Source organism: Macaca nemestrina, chromosome 17 (genome assembly GCF_043159975.1).
Source record: "Macaca nemestrina isolate mMacNem1 chromosome 17, mMacNem.hap1, whole genome shotgun sequence".
In the NCBI taxonomy this organism is placed as follows: Eukaryota; Metazoa; Chordata; class Mammalia; order Primates; family Cercopithecidae; genus Macaca; species Macaca nemestrina.
The window spans coordinates 36,949,006-36,964,475 of NC_092141.1; the positions used below are offsets into that span (position 1 = coordinate 36,949,006).

The 15,470-nt window shown below is 54.7% G+C and overlaps 1 pseudogene; it reads right to left on the reverse strand.

Moving 5' to 3' along the window:
* Window positions 1–3,960: 3,960 nt before the first annotated feature.
* Window positions 3,961–14,736, reverse strand: LOC112425210 (TBC1 domain family member 3B-like; annotated as a pseudogene).
* Window positions 14,737–15,470: the final 734 nt, after the last annotated feature.

The following is a 15,470-nucleotide window of genomic DNA, read 5'->3' on the forward strand; positions in this document are numbered from 1 at the left end:
TTGTTTATTACATACCATTTTTATGTATCAGATTGGCAAATATGAAAAGCTGGATAGCCAATCCACTGAAGATGAGGTAGAAAGAACTTGAGTACTTGATGACCAAATTTTGCTGGGAAATGAACCAACGCTGGAACTGCCTGACCTCCAGAATTCCTCTTATGTGAAAGGATACTTTTCATTATTGCTCAAGCCATTTTGAGTTCAGCGTTCAGTGGCTTGCATCAGGAAGCTTCAGGGCTAACTTGTACCTGGGGTACAGTACCTGGGGTTAGTACCAGGGCTACACGTACCTGGGGCAGCAGGTCCAGCCCAGGCAAGGGCTGCAGGGATGAAATGCCCAAAACACTGGCAGCTTGCCTGGAGCTTCTAGGAAAAGCATGATTATCCTCCTTCCAGCTTCCAGAGGACCAGGGTCCAGAGGCAATTGGATGGGTTTTGGCACTTTGGAACTGAAGAAAAGTGCCTGTTTTACACCAAGGGCTCAGCTTTTGATGTCATTCATTTAGTTACTCATTATAAGTCTGTAGACAGTGGGCAAGATATGGAAACAAACAAAGGTGTCTAATAAAACAGAGCACACCTTCTGGGTCCCCTCCCTCCTACTCTCACCAATCCCCTTTTCAGGGCCAAACCCACCCTTCTTCCCAGGGCCTGGTCCCTCTGTCTGTCTCTTTCACAGGAAGTAGAATTATATACCATCTGAGAGCCTGTACAGGGGCTGGATCAGGCCCAATGTGGATCTTGAGAACTGAATATCTTCACCCAGTTTCCCCCAATAGTCACATCTCACATTATCAGGGTATCATGTCAAAATCAGCATTTGGTATGTGTATCACATATGTAGATGTGTGTAACCACCACTACAATCAAGATACAGAATTATTGAAACATATAAAACACTAATAAAAGAAATTAAAGAGGGCACAGATAAATGGAAAGATATCCCACGTTCATGGATTTGAAGAATTACTATTATTAAAATGTCCTTATTGGCCGGGCGCGGTGGCTCAAGCCTGTAATCCCAGCACTTTGGGAGGCCGAGACGGGCGGATCACGAGGTCAGGAGATCGAGACCATCCTGGCTAACACAATGAAACCCCGTCTCTACTAAAAATACAAAAAAATTAGCCGGGCGAGGTGGCGGGCGCCTGTAGTCCCAGCTACTCGGGAGGCTGAGGCAGGAGAATGGCGTAAACCCGGGAGGCGGAGCTTGCAGTGAGCCGAGATAGCGCCACTGCACTCCAGCCTGGGCGACAGAGCGAGACTCCGTCTCAAAAAAAAAAAAAAAAAAAGTCCTTATTACCAAAAACAATCTGCAGACTTAATGTAACAATATCGTACCAGTTTGCAAGCACTTTTACCTCCTGATAAACTCACCTATGTGTGTTCTTTAGATTCAAACATACTGCTGCTCTAGAGAGTGTGAGTATGACTGAGAAAACAGTAATTTCAAAAAGATTAAAATAAGACACCCCACTAGAATATATACAGAATTCTTATAATCAACAATAAAACAACAAATACCCAGTTAGAACTGGACAAAGGACTTGAATAGACACTTCTACAAAAAACATATACAAATTTCCAATAAGCACATCAGAAGATGCTAAACATCATTGTCATCAGGAAAATGCAAATCAAAACCACAGTGAGATACCACTCCACACTCACTAGGATGGTTGCAGTCAGAGCAACAGATAACAAATGTTGGTCAGACACAATGATGGGAGCAATAGACACCGGGGACTCCAAAAGGAGGGTGGCGGGGCAAGGGCTGAGAAACTTTCTATTGGGTACTATATTCACTATCTGGTGATGGGATCAATAGAAACCCAAACCCCAGCATCACACAATGTACCCTTGTAACAAACCTGTGAATGTACCCCCGATCTAAAATTAAAATGTTTTAAGTGAAATAAAAGGATTAACTGGGAAAGAAATAAAACAAGGGTTGGTGAGGGTGAGAGGAATTGAGACCTTCCTGCCCTGCTGGTGGGAATATCAAATGGTGCAGTCACTTTGGAAAATAGTCTGGCAGTTTCTCCAAAGGTGAAACACAGAGTTACGACATGACTAGCAATTCCACTCCTATGTATACACCCAAGAGAAACGGAACATATGTCCACAGAAATGTTCAGAAGAGCATTATTCAAAATAGCCAAAAAGTGGAAACAGCCTAAATGTCTATCAACTAATGAATATAAAAAAAGTGTTATATGCATACAATGGAATATTATTTGGTGATGAAAAGAAAGAAGTACTGATTCATGTTACAACATGGATGAACCTTGAAAACATTATGCTTAAGTAAAAGAAGCCTGTCAAAAAACACCTTATATTATATGATTTGCTTTGTATGAAATGTCCAGAACAGGCAAATCATAAAGTAGATTAGTGGTTGCCTAGGACTAAAAAGAAGAGGGCGGGCATGGGAGAGTGACTGCCTAAGGGGTACGGCATTTCTTTTCTGGGTGATGAAAATGTTCTAAAATTCCTTATGATGATGGTCACACAGCTCTGTGAATGGAGCAAAAAGCACTAGATTGTGTCCACTTTAAATGGGTGAGTTGTATGGTATGAGAACTACTATCAGTAAAACTGTTTTATAGAATAAATAAACAAACTCCCAAACAGAGCCAGCAGCCAGACTTCTTCCTGTTTCCATGCCAGGGATCTTGCTCCTATTTGCCTTTAATCCATGTATCTTTCTGTTGACAAGAATCCACCCAGCCAGCAAACTCGTGTTTGCTCTGTGGTGACATCACCAGGATGCACCAGGCCCTGGGCCTGACATTACTCTGCAGTCCTTGCCAACTAGGTCAGAAGCCATGTGACACTGGAAAACCCATCAACCTGTCTAACCATCAGGTTCCTCCTCTGTGCATTAACAATGACATTGACACCTGCTTTGCAGGGCACTGGGAGGGTAAAGGGAGGTGTACACTGGAGAGCTCCCCCAAGGGCAAGGCCTGGCTCTGTGTCACTCACTGTCAGATCCTCAGAGCCCAGGGCTGGCCCAGAATGTGGCCACCATTCCATCAGAGTTGGATTTGATCCGTCAGTGCTGAAGGCAGAGGATAGAGCTCAGACAGACCCCCTGTGTCCTGTCTTCTTTATCTGCCGCTTACTCATCCTTGTCCCTTTCACATGCACCCTGTGGAGCAGGTGTTCACTGAGCTTCCACAAAATTCACTAGAGCAGCTGATGGATATTGAGGCCTGGATTCACTGTCAAAGTGTTTCTCAGAGGGTGCTCTCCAGAACACCATGGAAAACTCATTTGCTGTATAAGTTTGAAAACCCCTGCCCACAGGTCTCCCCTTGTGTATGAGCAATCAGCTCTACCATTCAGCCCAGGTGTGTGTTTGCTGGACCATCTGGAGGAAGCTGAGGAGACATGAGCTGAAGGCAGAGGGTGAGTCCGAGGTGGGATCTTGGAACAGGCACGAGAAGTTAGGCAAAAATGGGATAATTCTAGCCTTAATAACCTTAGATAATAGTTCACATTATTATTTAGTTAATAGGATTGTACCCACGTTAAATTGCTAATTTTTTTTTTTTTTTAACAGATAAAGTCTCACTCTGTCACGCAGGCTGGAGTGCAGTGGTGCAGTCCTGGCTCACTGCTTCCTGGAACTCAGGGGCTCCAGCAATCCTGCCTCAGCCTCCTGACTAGGTGGAACTATAGGCACACGCCACCATGCCTGGCTAATTTCTTTGACTTTTCTCTAGAGACAGGGTCCACCTGTGTTTCCCAGGCTGGTCCCAGACTTCTAGACTCAAGTGAACCTGAACATCCTGCCTCAACCTCTCAAATTGCTGGGATTACAGGTGTGAACTACCATACCTGGCCTAAATTTCTTATGTGCCATGGGACTGCAAAACATCATTATTAGGGGCAGCTGGATGGAAGGTGTAGGAGGTCACTGTAGTGTCTTTTCAATCTTTATATCTAAAATCATTTCAACAGGAAACATTTATTTTAAAACATGAATGTTGTTATCCTTCCATGAGTGTGAAGTACAAAGGCAGGCTCACGGTGTCGTCAGAATTCAGAATGCTGGTCACACGGCTGGGGGTGCTGGGAGGGGCTGGGCATGGTTGGCTTTGTGATCTGGGGGCTGGTGTGTTCCATCTGTGAAGGTCTTTCGAGCTGCACACTTTCTTAATAAATTTTCATAAGTTTAACAAAAAATAAAACGAGGATGTGAAGCTTTCTTGGGTTGTTAAGCCTCGGGAAGTTATCCAGCCATGAGCCCTGCCCCAGATGCTTCTAGAAGCCTGGAGGGAACTGAGAACTTTCCAAGTAGAGGAGCAGAGGCAAGGCCCTGAGGTGGGAGCGCGCTGCTTCTCGTCACTAGCTGCGAAGGGGGTGTCCTGGTTGGAATCAGTGCTGGGTGCAGTGCAGGGCTGGCTGGAAGTCCATGTCCACATGGTGGCTCAGTGTAGTGAAAGCCAATCTCACCCCCTCCGCAGGGTGTTCCGCCTGCCAGCAGGTGGCCAGCTGGTCTTCCTGGGATATGATACCATTGTAGAAATTGGGTGCAAGACTCTTGTCTGTAGATAGGGTGACCTGTTGCAGTGGGATGTCTCCCGACCTCTTTCAGTCCTGATGGGCCTGGGCAGGGCCTGGTGTCAGGGTCCTCACAGGCTTCCCGAGCTGGCCCTGACCCACAGTCCCGGGGCTGTCCAGGACACATTCAGAAGGGACACAAACCCAGCAGCTCTGTTAGAAATCATAATGGGGGAACCAAGGGCCCCCTATATCCAGGTCCACTGGGAGCCGGGGCATCGAGATCCACTCCAGGAATCTCCAGGAGTCCTGAAGGTCTTCCCTGAGCTGGGGCCAGGCTGGGCACATCCTGAGTGCCCACAGGGTAGGTGTCTTCCCGGACAGCCCCACCGGGACAGGGTGTAGAAGAACGAGGTGCCCATGGCGGGGAAGCTGACCAAATGGGCCGCTGGAACCGGGCTGGTGGGCCTGGAGGGGTCTGCCTGTCCCCCTTGCAGAGGGTCTTCCTGCATAGCCTGCATAGGCCTGGCTGCTGAGGACCCTTGCTCGGGTTTGGCTGAAAGGAAAACAGACGTGGTCAGCATCTCCAGTGAGCCCATGCAGGCCTTTCCGGGCTGGGTCCTACCTGCCTGGGTCTCTGGAGTCCTCAGGGTCTCTGTGTGGCCCCGTGGTCTGACACTGAGGACACGCCTGTAGTCTGCTGATCCCAGAGGGAGGGGTGTGTGCCACCTGGCATGGGAAGCTGTCAGGGCATGGCAGGTGGCTCCTGGGACTGTCCCCAGGGTTCGAACTAGCTGGGGGCTTCCTATGACACACCCTCATCCCAGGTCTGTTGGGCCAGGGATACAGCCCCCAGTGAGAACTCAGGTGGGAGGGGACTTGGATGTCACCCAGCCCCTTGTCACCTCACATGAGGACCCGTCTCCACAGTGGTTGATTGGGCCCGGACGTGGGTCACCCTCTGCCCTCCTGGGCTGCCCAGTCCATGCCAGGACTGACCATTCCCACATATGTCTGAATTCTTCGCTCTGGCTCTCTCTTGGGGTCCTGCCTGTGCCCTCTCCCTGAATGCTCTGGGGTCAGGGACACCCAATTCCCTTGTCTCCCTGGCTCAAGGCTGGTTGTCCTGGCAACCTTGGAGGAGCGTGCAGGAGTGAGGGGCCTCTGCTGCTCTCTGAGGCTGTGGGTGCTTGCAGGGAGGGGTGGGGTTTCCCACAAATCGGTCTGGCTCCTTTAGTGTCCTTGAGGGCCCTGTGATGGGGAGACAGAGACACTGTGGAATGTGGGAGGGGGCTTGTTGGAGGGTCATGCCCACATCCTACTCCTGCGTGCACAACACATCCAGTACACACGCACTGACCGCCTGCCGTGAGGACCGGTGGGCCTCCTGTACTTTCTTAGAGTCCAGGAGGAAGAGGAGGAAGAAAAGGTGAAGAGGAAGGCCCAGGTAGTAGGGTTGCAGGTCTCGGGCACTCCCCCACTATTGACTGCCCCAGAGGGTGACATGGGAGGGGACATGGCACTGGAGCCCACCTGGGGGTGGCAGGTCCCCTTGCTTCCTTGTTAGTTTCTTCGTAGAGGCCCTAAGATGCTTGAGCACAGTGTCATCATCCAACTGCCAGGTGTGGAAGAACTGGTTCCGAAACCGTGCCCACAGGCCAGACCTGGATGTCTTCATGAGGTGCTCTAGGGACAGCGTGGACATCAGGCCTGGAGAGTTCCCTGGGAGGGGGCACAGCTGATACCCTGTGGCCACTTCTGTCTCCCACTGGGTGGTGCAGGATCCTTTTGTGGCCACCCCAGGGGCCCTGATGTGCACAGGAGGCTGTGGCTGGGGGGCGACCTGGGCAGGGAAGTACTCACGACACTCCTAACTTTCATCTGAGCCCTGTGGGGGACAGACTCGGCGTCACTATGCCTTGCCCAGCCCACCTGGCCAGACCTCCCTCTGGGCCAGAACAGAGGATCATGAGGACAGTGTGAGGAAGCCGCCCTCGGGTAAGTCGGCGTCTGACCCCAGGGCTCCCCAGGCCCCACTGGGCACATGTAGACTTACTCCTCTGAACTTTAAAGGCAATGCTTGTTATCGGCATCAACACCTGTTCTCCTTCCAGCAAATACACGTCCCACAGGCGCAGGATGAGCCCAAGAGAGATCTGTGGGGATAGCAGGTGTGGGAGACTGTAGCCCTTCCAGGCTGGGGCTGATTGCTCGAGCTGAGCCCACTGGGGCTTCAGTCCCCAGAGTCAGTGATCTTCTCCATGAGGGTTTCCTGAGCCCTCCAGGACGCTGGGTCAGACAAGGTCCTGCAGCTCCTCATGGGGACACTCACTGGAGTGGGTTTGTGGCTCCTGGAGAAAGGGGCTTGCCCAGGGCTTGAGGCTTCCCTGAGCCCTCCCAAGTCGGGTCCTGGCCCAGTCTGCCTATAAGGCGGGGCCTGAGCCCCAGTCATTGCCCTGGGATGACCCCTCTTGGGCAGAGGGTTTTGTTTGGGTGTCTTGTGGGGACCCCCATGTGGGCGGAGCCTCCTGTGGGCTGTGGGTGAGCCACATCCCCGGGCTGAGGAAGCAGGGCACTGCAGGGCAAGGAGCATCCCTGAGCCAGGGTCTCCCTGTGCCTTCTTATTCCATCATTCAACATCCGGTGAAGCCAGCCTAACGAGGGACCCTGCGCGCAAAGACCTTCCTTGTCCTGATGGGAGGAACAGAGGTGCTCAGAGCCCCCTGGGCTGCCCTAAAAACCTCCCTCTTGCAGGGCCTCTGAAGACCCTTCCCCTAGTGCAGAACACTGGGCGGTGTCCAGGGCTCCCCCCAACACCGGCCCCTTCCCACACTCCCGGTGCACACACTGCCCTTTGCCCTGCTCTGCGGGAGCTGGGCCCCCATCCCTGTGCCTCTGTCTCCTCCAGGGCAGGAAAGGAATCCAACTCCCAGCCCATGGAGAACCCGACGTCCCAGGTCAGGAGCTGGCTAGACTCAGCCAGTCACCAATCCCACGAGGGGCTCCAGCCTCCGTTCCTCCATCCCCACAGGAGGCAAGGCCTCTGGGGAAGAACCGAGGGGACCATAAACTCACCAGATGGGGGTCCCCACAAGACACCCAAACATGGTCTTGGGTTGTGACGTGGGGACCACATGCTCCTGATGGTCTTGAAGGCCCTGGACTGTCCCGCCATTTGGGCTGTGGAATCCTGAGAAGCCCCCAAGCCCATCAAGAAATCAGAGCCTTCCCCCAAGATGTGGAGCCATCAGCTGGAAGAGCTGGGCAGCTGGAGAGGCCCCCAAACCCCAAGGCCTCCCACCCTCCCATCTGGTGACCCCACCAGGTGGCCTTTGCCCTGGGGAGGTGGGGCAGGTACATTCCCTGGAGCCTGGCTGGAGGTTCCCCTGGAGGCCTCCTGGACCAGAGTGCAAAAAGGGCAAGCCTGACTTTGAGGCCACCACATGGCGGCCAGGACAGAGTGGGTGCTGGGCTTCCTGGTCGTCTCCTGGAAGTGGGGTCGGGCCAGGGGACACGGGTTGGGGAGATGCTGCCACCTGGGCTTAGTCAGCCCATTCGTGGGCACCAAGGGCAGCAGGAGCCCGGGCAGCTGGAGGGGAGGAGGACTCTCAGGGAGTCCTCCTCTGATTGCACACAATCAGAGCCGGAGGGCGTGGCTGCAGGACACAGAGGGTGGCCACGGGGAGGATGAGATGCCCTCTGCTGATGGGGATGAAAGACATCTAACTTTGGCTTTGGGGGTCAGCCGCAGACTCCTGTGGGACCCTCAGCAAAGACATCCTAAAGACTCCCAAGGAGCTGGCGACACAAGGAAGGTGCCTTGGCTGAAATCCGAGATTACCTGGCCAGGGTGGCCATCCTAGGGTCTGGCTGCATGAGGTCCCAGGGGCAGCTGTCCACCTACCCTGCAGGGAGTGCCTCTCACTGGCCAGCAGCTGCACCAGTGCCCAGAATGCATCCTCCTCAGGCAGATAAAGGAGGAACAAGGCCGCGATGTGGCTCAGGTCCCTGCAGTAGCCCACCTCCTGCAAGAGCCAGAGTCACCGTGAAAGGACATCACCTGGGAAGGCTGAGGTCACCTGGGAGGACTCATGTCATTGGAGAGGGCAGAGGTGACTGGGGAGGCTTCCTCTGAAGAAGAGGCTTCCTCAGGGTGCAAATTCATTTCATGACAAGAGCCAAGTCCATCAGGCACTTCAGCACCTTGTCCAAACTGTCTCCTGATAGCACCGTTCTGCGTGCAACGCTGCCAAGCTCCTGGGCTTTGGGGCAGCCCCAGGAGGAGGGCGTCATTTCTTGTTCTGAGAAGTGGTGGTCAGACCCAGGTGACACCAGGAGTCCAGGCCTGACTCCTTTGTGTCTCAGCTTGACTCCTTGAGATCACCCCCTTGCTGGGAGGTTTATGCCAGCAGTGAGCTGGAGTCCTACCTCCTATATCCCCGGGGGTCACAAATACTAACTTTAAAAGAAGCAGCGACACCCCCACCAGACACCCACTCCTGTGAACAGGGAAATACTGCCCGGGAACGTCACTGCGGGGAATACTCACCGGGTTATACTCCGAATATGCCAAGAGGATGTAGAATAGTTCCCGCTGCCTAGGAAACAGAGAAATGAGGCTTTTGTTTGTTTTGTGCAGATGCCATTAGTTTCACTTTGTCTACAAAGCCTAACAACAAATCCCATTTCAGGTTCAGATGATTCACCAGATAAGCAGTGAGCTCTTCAGGGCCTTTGACTTTGAGGAAATGTTTCAGTAAAATCCACATCTGTGACATGCAGATAGCCCAGTTGTACAGTGACTTGCCTGATCCTTTTCACTCTGAATGATTTTTTTTTTTTCAGTTTGCACAGTTGCCAGCTCAGTCTTTGGCCTTACAGTTCCTCCATGGTTCTAAACCAATGTGCAGAGTTTCCTGGCCACTGCTCCAGCCCCTACTGAAGCAATTCCTTCATCTTCCAAGTCTCCAGGGTGGCCCCTATGCACCCGGCCTCTCCCTGATCCGTCAGCCCCCGGCCACCCAGACTACTTCTCAGTCCCTATGGTTTGGCCTTTTCCAGAATGGCCCAGGAATGGGAATCCTACTGTGGTAGCATATTGAGTCTGGCTTCTTTCCCTCAGCAAAATGCATCTAGGATCCACCCACGTTCGTGCGGGCATCACTGGCTTGTTCCCTTTTCTCACTGTGTCTTCCGTTTGAAGGGAGGACCAGACTTGCTCTCCCCATTCCCATGTTGAAGGCTGTCCCTGAAGGCTCCTTGTGTGAGTGACGATGAATCAAGCAGTGAACATGGCATGCAGGTCTCATGTGGATGTCAGTTTTCAAATCAGTGGGTTCAATATCTATGACACTTTGGGGACGTGGGGTTCAAGTCCATTGAGCTTTGTGAGCCACTGCCCAACTGGCTGCCAAAGTGGCTGTGCATGTCACGTTCCCAGCAGACCAGGATGACAGTTTCCAGGACCCCTAGTCCACCCAGCATTTGGTGCTGTCAGTGTTTCCTGGGGAGGCTCATGGGCCCTCCATCCTGCCACCCTCCCGTGGGTCCTACCGTGGGTCCCTGTGGGTCCCCGTGGGTCAGGGAGAGCACCTTTCACCATTGTGCATGATTTTGTTTGCTGCCTTTTGTCTCCTCAGGATCCTCCTGGGCTCTGGCCCCACATGTTCCAGTCTGGCCCAGGGCTTGGAACCAGGTGCTCGGTCCATGGTGCCAGCTGCTCCCTGGGCCAGGAGAGGTCTTGGCAGCTCTGTCATCCCTCCTGGGTGACCCTGGCCTCTTCTCCGGGGAAGCCCCCATCCCTTTCGTTCACTCCATGTCTGCTGGGACCCTGTGGCTCCCATAGGCTTACTTGGCTCCGTATCGATATCGGAAGAAGATGTGATTCCTTAGTGTCCCGCTCACGTCCATGTCAATCTGGTGGATGTGTTCAGATGACCTCTTGCCCTTCTCCTTCATGACCTGTAGGGCAGCGCCAAGAGGAGGAAGCAGCCTCAGAACAGATGGAAGACTCCCTGCCCCAAATGGCAGTCGGCCCACAGTCAGCACTCCAGGAAGGAAAGAAAGAAGGAAGGTTTCCTTCTGCACAAAGCTACTTTTTGGCTTGTTACTGAAGCCAGGGAGGGTCACCAGAGCCGAGTTTGTCTGTGGTGACTATGTCACCGTCCGTGCCCACGATGTGCATCTGACCAACCCACCCACCCCCCAGGCTGGGCTTGATGCTCCCTCCAGCTGGAGACCTGGGCCCCTGACACGGCCTGTCCTGTTTGTCGTGCTCTGGCTGAGCGTACCTTGTATGTTCTGGGGTTTTTCCACTTGACTTCCTGTATGTTCAGCAGGACTGACCACACTTGGCCCCGGATGTTCATGGGAATGCCCTTATATACTCGATCTCTCAGCTGTGGGCAGAAAACAACCTGGTGTCACAGGCCACGGGGCGACCCCAGTGGGGACCAGAGCCCGAGGATTCTGGAAATGGTTGGTTTTGGCCCCATGATCCCTCGTTAGAGGTGAGATCTAGCTGGGACAGTGTCTCCCTTCCCAGGATTGAAAGAGTGGATGGACACTCAGAGTCGGGACTGTGATCTGAACCTTTTCCTTCCTTCGGGTCACCAGGGTATCCGTAGCCTTGAGATCTCGGTGGTCCCAGCCCTAGATTCAGATTCCCTCCCAGCAAGGTGACGCTTGCACAAATAGGCAGGCAAACCACTGACCAGGCCTGCAGTCCTCTGGGTGAGGACAGTGTGCCACCCGCCCTCTGAGAGGCTGATGGTGCCAGGCCACAGCCATGGGTGCCCGTCCCCTGTCTCTTCAGAGAGTGGTTCTGGGGGCCTCTCCCTCCACACATTACCTTTTTACTGTTCTTATATGTCTCCCACTGTCCCAGCATTTCCATCCACTTGCTCTTTCGTGTTATCTCCCGCCGCATTTGCTGTCAAATGAGGAATGTTGGAGTTAGGGGAGCTGCCAGGCTTCCCAGAGCCACCGGTGGATGCTGGGTCTTGGGCTCTGGAGCCCTGTTGGGACCCAGCTGGAGGGAGCCAGGGAAGGGCAGACCCTGAGGGCTGAGAACCTTTGAGCAAATGAGCGCCAGTGGGCTGGCTTTGGGACCCCGGGACGTGCTATCCTCAGGCCACAGACACACCAGTCTTAGGTCAGGTCCCAGCCTCTAGGTGAGGTCCTGACACAGGCGGGCAGCCACCCCCAAGCCACAACTGTGGTTCTCACTTGGGAATTTTATCAAACTGTCCAAGTTACAGCAACCTGGGGTCAGGTCCAGCAGGGAGTGCTGCCCCTCCCAGTGACAGCAGCAACTGCCCAGGCCAGCTGCCTCCTCTGCCTCACCGACCACCCTCCCAGTCCCCACATCCCTGAGCCAGCCCCCACCACTGTGCATCAGGCTCTTACCTTCGCCTCCCGAGCAGTGGCAGGAGGCAGCTCTGTCTCACTGTAAGACAACCCAGGCAGAACTGAGGACCTGCACAGGGCCTGGAGCCACCCCAGACTGGGAGACGACCCCCAGAAAGGACTGGCTCTGTCCCTGTACAGCTCAGGGTTCAGCCCAGGAGAAGACACAGGGAAGGGAGGACAAGGGCCTTCCTGTGGGGCTGACTCCCAGGAAGGGCAGGACCAGGGAGAAGAGGGAGTGCGGGGCCAGCCTGGGCGGGGTTACTGGGGCTCCTGGTGTGGGGGGCGGTCAAGCTGCACAATGGGGCTGCCCGTCTTGGACTGGAGGTGGTGCTTTCTGCTGGAGCTGAGAAAGGTCAGGCCTGAGATGGGATGGGGGCTGCCCAGGGTGGGCAACCAGGCCCTGACCGTAGTCCCTCAGGGATTGACCACATCACCCCACCAGGGTCAAGGGAGCCTGCCCAGAGACTTGCCCGATGCACTCCTGGTGCACCAGGGGCCCATCCCACTTGACAGCCCCAAGGCCCTTGCAGGTTCTGACCTCCCAGCATCCACCTGCCCCTCCCTGCACCTGACCCACACACCCTGCATTTCAGAAGTGGCACTGCTCATCAGCTCCCTCCCACCCTACCTCCCCTGGGATCCTCTGTCTCTCCATCCTATGATCCCTGACAGCTGGGCTCCTGGCTCAGCTCCTCTTACATGGCCCCAGCTACCTTCCCAGCGCCACACCCAGGGTCTTTAGCCACAAGCCCTGCTGCCTCCCTGGCCTGACCGTGAGATGGCCAGAACGGGGCCCTGCCCGTCTTCTCCCCCATTCCCCTAGGGCCACAGCCCCCACTGTCTCCATGCCTTTCCCCCTTCCCCATGGGGACAGTTAGGGCTGTAGCTCTAGGGAAACGGGGGATGATAGGGGCAAGCGGGCCCTCAGAGACATGCTGGACAACAGCCCTGATGCTAGGCCAGGCGTCCCTTCAGCCCGCGGCCACAACCCTTGGATCTCACTGGGATTGTCTCCAAGTGGACATGGTCAGACCCTCAGGTTGCCCCGTTCCTCTAGTGCTAACTTGTGGACAGAACTTCTGAGAGCCCAGGGACCTGACCTAGCCCAGTCTCCATTCCCACCCGCTCCCTAGATGGGCCCCGCACCTCTGGCCTAACAGCAACCTCGGGCTGGACCTGCAGGGGAACCAGGGAGGAGTTCTGACCCTGGGAAGGAGGTTGGCCTGACCTGGTGAGAGAGTCTTGCCTCGGAAAGGCCTTTCTGAAAGCAAACCCATCCCTGAGCTGAGACAGGTGCTTCAGGGGTGAGGGGAGCACAGAGGACTCACTGCAGAATCCCAAAGTGATCAATGTTGTTGTAGATTCCAACAGGCTCAGGCCCCATGTCCTCTGGCAGCCCAGCTAGGTGTCCCTGTAACTCAGAGGCAACCTTGGTGAGGGGTCCAAGGTAAAGGGTGCAAGAGCCTGGGGGTAGTGGCCACCCGTGCCCACCCTGTGTGCCTAGGGGGCCCAGGACCAGTTGATCCGGGTGCACTGGAAAAGGCCTCCCTCCAAGGAGCAGACCGACCTGTACCTTCTCATAGTTCATAATGATGTCCTCTCGCTCCTGTGCCCGCAAACTATCTGTATCCTCTATGATTTCTATCCTGTGGGATAAAATCATCTAAAAGTTACATTGTACCTGAGAGCTTCGGGGAAAACCTGAACCGCTCCCACCAGGCTCCCAGATGCTGGCTGGCTGTGTAACCCCCATTCCACCACCGCCCCCAGGTAAAAAGGGGACCAGACCCAGTGGCCCACACATGCATGAGTCTCTGGAGTCTCAAGCCCCAAGCAGGGGTGGGCATCATCCCAAGGACTTGAGGACAGTGGGACCTGGACAGAAAATCCTGTCGTCCCCAAATGCCATGAAATGGGGACACACCTGCCCCAGCAGGTTGAATAGTGTCCACCTGCCAAGGGTGAAGGGCCCATGATGGGCTATTCCAGGGATGTGGAGGCAGATTGGGGTCAGTGACCAGAGGTCTCTGTACAATCGGCCTCCTGGGATGCTCAGGGACCACAGAGATGTCCAGTTTCCTACAGGGAACAAGATCTCTCCTGACTGCTCTGTTCTTCTCCACTCATCACTTTGGCTCCCGTGGCCCTTCAGTCTGAACAGTGAAGCCACTTTAGGAATAATGCCAGTTGAGCAGGAGGGTGTTCGGTTTGGAGGATGAAAATGATCGGTTGTGCTAGGGGAAACCTTCACTCGGGGAGGGACTGGACTCCACCATTCTGAGCTGTCCCTACAGGAGGGGGCTTCATTTTCCCATGTCACTGAGGAAGGACAGTGAGTCCTTGGTCCTGGAGAACACCTGGATGGACCGTCCCTCCTGGGAACACTTGGGGCAAAAGGAGGGCGAGGCCTCGAGAGGACCAGACAGAGCAAGAAATACATGGAGAGAACCCCAGGGCCTGGACCCCTTTAAATAGAAGGGAAGATGGTCTCCCCCCAGCCAGCCCTCCAGGGGTCCTTCATTTTCCACAACTGCCCAAGGACAGAAGGCTCCCCCGGACAAGGGACCATGTGTGTTCAGGGGGCCCACAGCCACCATCGGGACCCAGCTTAGGGCACAGAGGTGTTCTGAGGACCCTCCTATCCATCCCATCCACAGTGGATCCATCCCAGTGGCTCTGCCAGGACCACGCTCTGCCCCATCGGGATCAGAAACCTGGGCAGATTTGGGATCTAGAGCAGGGAGGTCACAGGGTTCAGACCTGAATTCCAGCACAGTGCACGGCAGGGCTGAGAGCAAAACCCAGGTTCATGTCTGGATTCCCAGGCCGGTTACCGCCTCTCTGACCCCAGACGTCTCACCTGTCGAATGGGTACACTAGGGAATGGCACTCACTCTATGAAGCCACCATGAGGACGAAAGAGCCAATCGTCTACACTGGCAGTGTAGAACGGGTGCCCCGTGAGTACTTAGGGATGACCCTCTTCGGTAGCTGCCCAGAGGCCAACACCACCCACAGCATAGCCACTGTCCCCACGTCAGCCTGGAGGGAAGACAGCAGGTCACACTCACCTGATTCTGATGAATCAGCTGGCCTGCGTTATGCCTCTCAGGTAGAAAACCTTTGAGTCCACAAAAGTATTCCCAGATACCACTGTGTGTGTGTGGCTGCCGTAGAACACAGAGGCAGGCCGGAGAGCGGATTGGTGCTAAGCACCAGTGACATTCTGAGGTCATGGCACGCATCACAGTGGGGCCCTGCCCGGGTCAGCAGGGCCCAGAGACAGGGTCCTCCGCTGCCTGAGGTGTCAACACACCTGCCTGCAATGTGTTTGTGCACATGCGTGCACACGTGTACATGGGTAAACACATCTGTGCACATGTGTGTGGCTTCTCTGGCCATGCCTGGCTGCCCCACTCATGTGTGCACCCAGTTCCTCATCACTATCACCCCCGAGGCCCAGGACCAGCATCAGAGCATCCATGGGTGTTCCCTGACCTCAACCCTCCCCGCCCAAGGTGATCTGGGACACACATAGGGGTGGA